Genomic DNA, 6,003 nt, shown 5'->3' with positions numbered 1-6,003 from the left:
CCACTGTAATCTCTAATGCATGTCCTATAGGAGCAGCTTTGTCACAGCCAGTCCACTTTAATGTCAGCATCAGACTTCATTTCGAGTTAAATAATTCACATTTTGTCCCTGAGTGTGACTTTAACTCTCTTTTGACAGATTTGTCAAATGATGTAGGCTTGACGTGACAAAAATTGAAATAATCCCTCAAAAATAAGTGAAAAAATAAGATACTTTAGACCACATGAACTTTAGATCCAACTTCTATTGTCAATAATATAAAGGTACATATAATTACGCAGAAAGTCCGATTTTGAATACAAAATGTATGAAACATTTCGCTGTTATTGCTTTAGTTTGAAAGCTGTAACCGGAAGTTTATCTTGTAGTAAGCAGCAAGTGCACCAGCAACGCCTGGAATAAGGTTGTTTTCATGCCGAAAAAACCTAAAACATTTTCTTATACACTTTATTAATATTTCTGCTAAACACCTGAAGCTAATTTAGGGACTTTTTGTGTGCAGTTTTTCCAGGAACCGAGGAGCGAGAGCGAGTGTCAGCGGAACATTACCGAGTTTATTAAAGGCTGCGGAGCTTTCGGTGTGGAGGTGAGTCCACGGATCAATAATGTATTTATCAATGCAATTACACACCGAGAAGCCTAAAATACACATTACACCACAGTTATTAACCTGTTTTTTCGCTTATAGCACTTGTAAAACTAATTTATCGTGCTGTTTATCAGTGACGTCTTTTATATTTCGCCTTTAACGGCACGAGACAGCAACAGGTGTTGTGCTCACGAGCCACCCGGAAAGGTGTTGAATGAACATGGATGTAGTGGGAATTTTTTACCCCGAAAGTCCTGTAAAATAAGCAGTTAAAATACAAATACAATGTTTTATAAAAGCATTGATGCAGTCGGAAATACAAAGATGAGGGATTCACAAGTAAATAGACTCTGATGGAAACCAGAGTTTCTACATCCTCAACAACAATATGGTTTTATGGTTTTACTTAGTTTTTTACATAATTTTTATGGTACTACTTTCTTAGTCTTACAGTTTTTATTAAGGTTTTGAATGCTATTTGGAAATCATTGTAAGAATCAATTAGTAGAATACAGTGTTAGGGAGTAACTAATTACATGTAACTGGTTACAGTAATGAAAGTACAAAATAATTACTAAGTACTGTAAAAAATCTTCAGCCACCTTAAACTTTGTTATCTTAGCAAGGTTAAAATGATCATACATATTTATTTCACAGTAGTCTCTTTACTAAAGCACAACCAGAACATACAGGATATATGTGTAGCATATTAAAACATAGATGTTTCAGAATAAAACAACTTAAAATGGCTAAAGTTGCAAACATTTAGTGTAACCTCCTTGTCCATTTGGCATGTCTTGAATTCTTTTGGGCAATTACATTTGAGATTTACAATTCTAATGTTGTGTTTTTGCACCAGGTTACATTCAAGACATGTCCAAAGCTCAATGTCGATTGTTGTGGTTGTATGATTTCATGTTTCACACTAAATTTTGACCTCAGTCTGAAGAAGCCACATGCATATATATATATCCTGAGTGCAACTTTGCCAAAACAGCAAATCTTTGGTATAGTACTTGCAGAACTGTGATTGTATTTTTTTTAGAGTTACTGAGAAAAAATAGGTAATCAAACCACAGTTTCTTATCAGAATATTAGTGATTTCAGTGGGGTGTTTTCAGTAAAATCTTTATATTTGTAATATTCTGCTGCTTTCCATCTTTTTGGGAAATGCAGGTCAGCACAGTCATTGAGACAAATTTGAGCACAACATTCATGCACTTATGTGTTAAGGTCTTTTCAGCTATATTGCCCTGTTTAAAACATTTGTTAGAATAATAATCAAATGTTATAAGTTACATTACCTTAATGAAGTAATCAAAATAGTTATTATATTTTTAACAGACTCGCGAGTAATCTGTGACTTATTACATTTTAAACCAGAATTGTTTGGCATAAAAACTGCCAAATATAAAGCATGAATCATGGAGTCAAAGCACGTAGGAGGGTGTGTGCATGTGTCTGTGTGTTTGCACAACAGTGGGTCAAGCCAGGCTAAGTGCTTTTCATGACTTTTTTTTTTTTAACACAATTTATTCAAAAATTAATCAGGGACAAAACAAGCAAAATTAGACCAGTGCTGGATCTTCATTCAGGCATGACCGCCTCCCAAATTCAGAAAATATAATTATTGTCTGTTAGGGCATGAAAATTTATCAAATGTTTCTTTATAACTGATTTTGAAACCATTTTTAAATGGAAGTGCAGTCTCACAAGCAGATGTGACGGCGGGTTGCATTTTTTCCTAATACTGTAGATAAGTAAATGTACATGGTATGAAAGCCATCAACTCTCATATCACAGCGGACAGTTTCACAAGGGGACGTACCTTAAACAGTAGATATGTGCAGCCAAACCGGTTTGTTTATCTACCATAAATGGACAGAATTAGCAGTTTGAATTTAAACTGTGACTGGGTTTGACATTAGGCAAAGATACTGTGATCTCTCAAATCACTGTTGGAGCTGTCAACCACGAAGGGATTCGAACCCTCAATCTTCTGATCCGAAGTCAGACGCCTTGTCCATTAGGCCACGTGGTCACACAAAACTTTCTAATTTATTTATTTAATAATTTAAAGAAGAAGAGACATGACCTTGAGTCAAAAAGGAGAACTGAAGATTCAAATTTTATTGGGAGCCTCCATCCATTTCTCTGATGTGAGGTGCATTATGCATTTTGACACATGGTTTATTCAGGGCTGCAGTTAAAAGTTTAGTGATGCGATTGCAGGGAAAGAACTAATTTGGTTTCACTGCTTGTGTTGACATCTGCAGGCAGATCACATAAACCTTGCTCACATTTTGCAACAGCAGCTGACTTATAGACTTGAACGATTACTGGCCAGTACAAGAATCAAACCTACAATCACTGAATTATTACACTCGAACCAGCTGAGCAAAGTGGGCCGCTTCAAAGATGTTTTTTCACAAAATTTGTTTTTTTTAAATTTGTTTTTAGTCTGCGATTTTAATCAAAAACACATTTTGTCAAATTCAGTAAGTATTCCCTAACGGTCTGCTAGCTGTCTGTTCTGTTTTTATGCTTAAAAAAGAAAAAGTGGATTTTATACAAAGCTTATTCTGTAGTATAGTGGTATTGGCTTCAAAACGCATCGACATTAACAGTGTTTTATTATATTTTGATAGTGTAATTGTTATTTTGTGGCAACAAAAATCTCAGTGGGAAGCAATCGATAGTTCTTTGGAATTGTTTTGCAAAGAAACTGTCAAATTGTACGGCACGTTTACCTGAAAATACCTGTAATGTTATCAGAGCTTAAAACACATATAGGGTGTGTGCATGTTTCTGTGTGTTTGCGTAACAGTGGTGACGCGTGGCGATATCCTGCCCCACAGTGGGTGTGCAGAGAGGGCTAGTGAGTTGTGTGGTTCAAAATGACAACACACACACACACACACACTATTGATTTTAGCCATGGAAAAAGCCATGTAATGAATGGAAAAGCGCAGATTACGCAACAGAGGAGTCCTGAGCTCAGACTGATTTTGAAGGCCCTGAGAGCCAGTCAGTAAAGCGAGGCATGGCTTCAAACTGAATTTTGACTCTGTGCTAAAGTAGAAATTGAAAGGGTATAAAATAGAGGAGAGTAGAAGGGTGGGCTGACGTAATGCGACACGTCAGGCAGTCAGTGGATTTTCCAATCAAGTTGATTAGAGGCATGTCAGCCATGTTGCTGGAAGCCAAGGCCTCCATTACCAGCAGCCTGACTGACATCAGCGGAGTAATTCTCCCAGACAGTCATCGGACAAGCAGAGGACGAGCCAGACTGTCGGTCCAGTAGAGCACGATTACACAGTGGGCAGCAAGTGCCAGTATGAGCGCAGTAGAGTTCTGACTCCATGATTAACCAGAGCGACACAGTTAATCGCATCATAAATTTGGCTTCTGCCATTAATTAATCGGGTTGGATATTGATTCTGTGCATTTAGAGTCTGCTGTGTTAAATCAAGCGCTCCCTGTTAGCAGGTAAGCTGTTTGACCAATCGCAGGCATTTGTTTTAAGCATGCTGTAATTTCGGGCTCTCTGCTCCTCACAGCTGCATGTGAGAGTACCTTCACTACAAGCTGTGAGATAAACATATATTTAAAATGTAGTTATTAATATATTTTATTTGGTTGCTTATGTATATCTTGTCAAACTGTATTTTTTTTAATTAACTTCAAGAAGACACTTATTCTTTTTCTCCATTAGTGAGAGAAAAGATCCTTGAGCGATTACACTATTTGTATTTCTGGGGATCAGATTTCTGTCATTTCCTTTGAGACATTATTGTACTTGAAGGAGCAGCAGCTAAATACCTCAAATGTGTGCAAATGCAGCTTAAGCACTGTTGCATTTCTGCTGCAGCAGTGACTCAAAAGCCTCATATTGTATCCCGGCCCGGTGCCAGTAGGAGAGAAATGACGTGTGTATTAACTTTTGGGTCCGTACTGCTCTGACTACCAATCAGCCTGCGTGTATAAATCAGATTAGGTGGGTTCCTAAAAGCTGGGATACATTAAAGAAACAGTATAGTTTTGTTGTTTGATTAAAGAGACCCAATCTGTGAAGAAGAGTAGAATTGGGATTTCGGCAATCATAATGTTCAGCGATTTCTGGCTGCACTCAGCATTAAAAGGAACAGTGTGCAAGGTTTCAGGGGATTTAGTGGCATCAAAAGGGGAACTGCAGACTGCAACCAGCTGAAACTTCTTCTGGTTCGAATTCCTTCAGTGTTTATTGTTCAGGAGGTTTTCACCTGAAAGAGCCACCGAGAGCCACTGTTTTGTTTGTCCATTCAGGGATACTGTAAAAACAGATGAGGACCCTCTTCATTTATAGATATTAACAGCTCATTCTAAGGCAGTGAAAACACAATTCTTATTTTCAGGTCATTAAACACACAAGAAAGCATACTTGCTATATCATATTTAATTTCTCCCAGTAGATACCCCTAAATCCTACACACTGAACTTTAAATTGGAAATAGTTTTTAAATTGGGATTTTTCAGCTCCGATTTTCACACCCCACATTGCTCCACCTTCACGCTTTGGGAATGTAGAGTCAGTCAGTGTGTGGTATACACAAGATTAGGGGGCTTCAGAGGTATTTGATTATGGCTTTGTGTGCATGTCTGTGTGTGTGTGTGTGTGTGTGTGTGTGTGTGTGTGATGGGAAGATTACAAGGGGAAGCTCAGACTTTCAGTAATCCCTCTCCAGACTGGAGCAGGTACACAAACCCCCACTAAACTTGGTATTCCTTCATTTCAAGGTTCTCGTACTGATTGTTGTTATCATGTAAACTCATTATGTGAACTGATGCAAGCTAAGGAAGGACAGTGTAAGGAACAAAAACGATTTTGAAACAATATTTTGACAATGTGTATTAGAAAACTATTTTCATTGTTGCCGTTGTCGTGACTGTTAGCCTCACAAACTGAAGGTTTTTCCATTTACAGTGTGTCTGCCTGAGAAACATGCCTGGAAATGTCAGGAAGGTTGCTTTGCGTCCTTTTTGACATCATCCATAAATGTATTATTTATGTGTGTACATGTTTTTTTTCTCTCCTCTGTCTCAAGCTCCTCTGTGCTTTGTTGCTGTTTTAAAATGTATATAACAATCTTTATTTGGTTTTCTGCCATTTAGGCGTTTGAGGTCAATGACCTCCTGCAGGGACTGAACTTCTCAAAGGTCTTAAACTCCTTGGTCGCTCTCAACAAAGCTACTGAAGGTAAGATTGTTGTTTTTTACATGCATGTGTATGTATTTGTATTTTTTTAGGTACACTTTTCATGTTTGCATTTTTCCCTTTTGTTGCACACTTACCGGAAGTTAATCTTTTTCTATTAATGCTTTAAGTTAAGTTTTTTTAGATATTATCATTAAAAAACAGCTCTTATAGTGCATGT

At 37.4% G+C, this 6,003-nt stretch overlaps 1 non-coding gene across 1 annotated transcript; it reads right to left on the bottom strand.

Moving 5' to 3' along the window:
* Nucleotides 1-2,557: 2,557 nt before the first annotated feature.
* Nucleotides 2,558-2,630, bottom strand: trnar-ucg. Its single transcript has one exon. It is a non-coding gene; the product is annotated as a tRNA-Arg (tRNA).
* Between the last annotated feature and the right edge of the window lie 3,373 nt (nt 2,631-6,003).

The sequence above is a fragment of the Plectropomus leopardus genome, unplaced genomic scaffold (assembly GCF_008729295.1).
Source record: "Plectropomus leopardus isolate mb unplaced genomic scaffold, YSFRI_Pleo_2.0 unplaced_scaffold21550, whole genome shotgun sequence".
In the NCBI taxonomy this organism is placed as follows: domain Eukaryota; kingdom Metazoa; phylum Chordata; class Actinopteri; order Perciformes; family Serranidae; genus Plectropomus; species Plectropomus leopardus.
The sequence above is the reverse complement of the archived record's forward strand: the minus strand, read 5'-3'. Positions and strand labels throughout refer to the sequence as shown.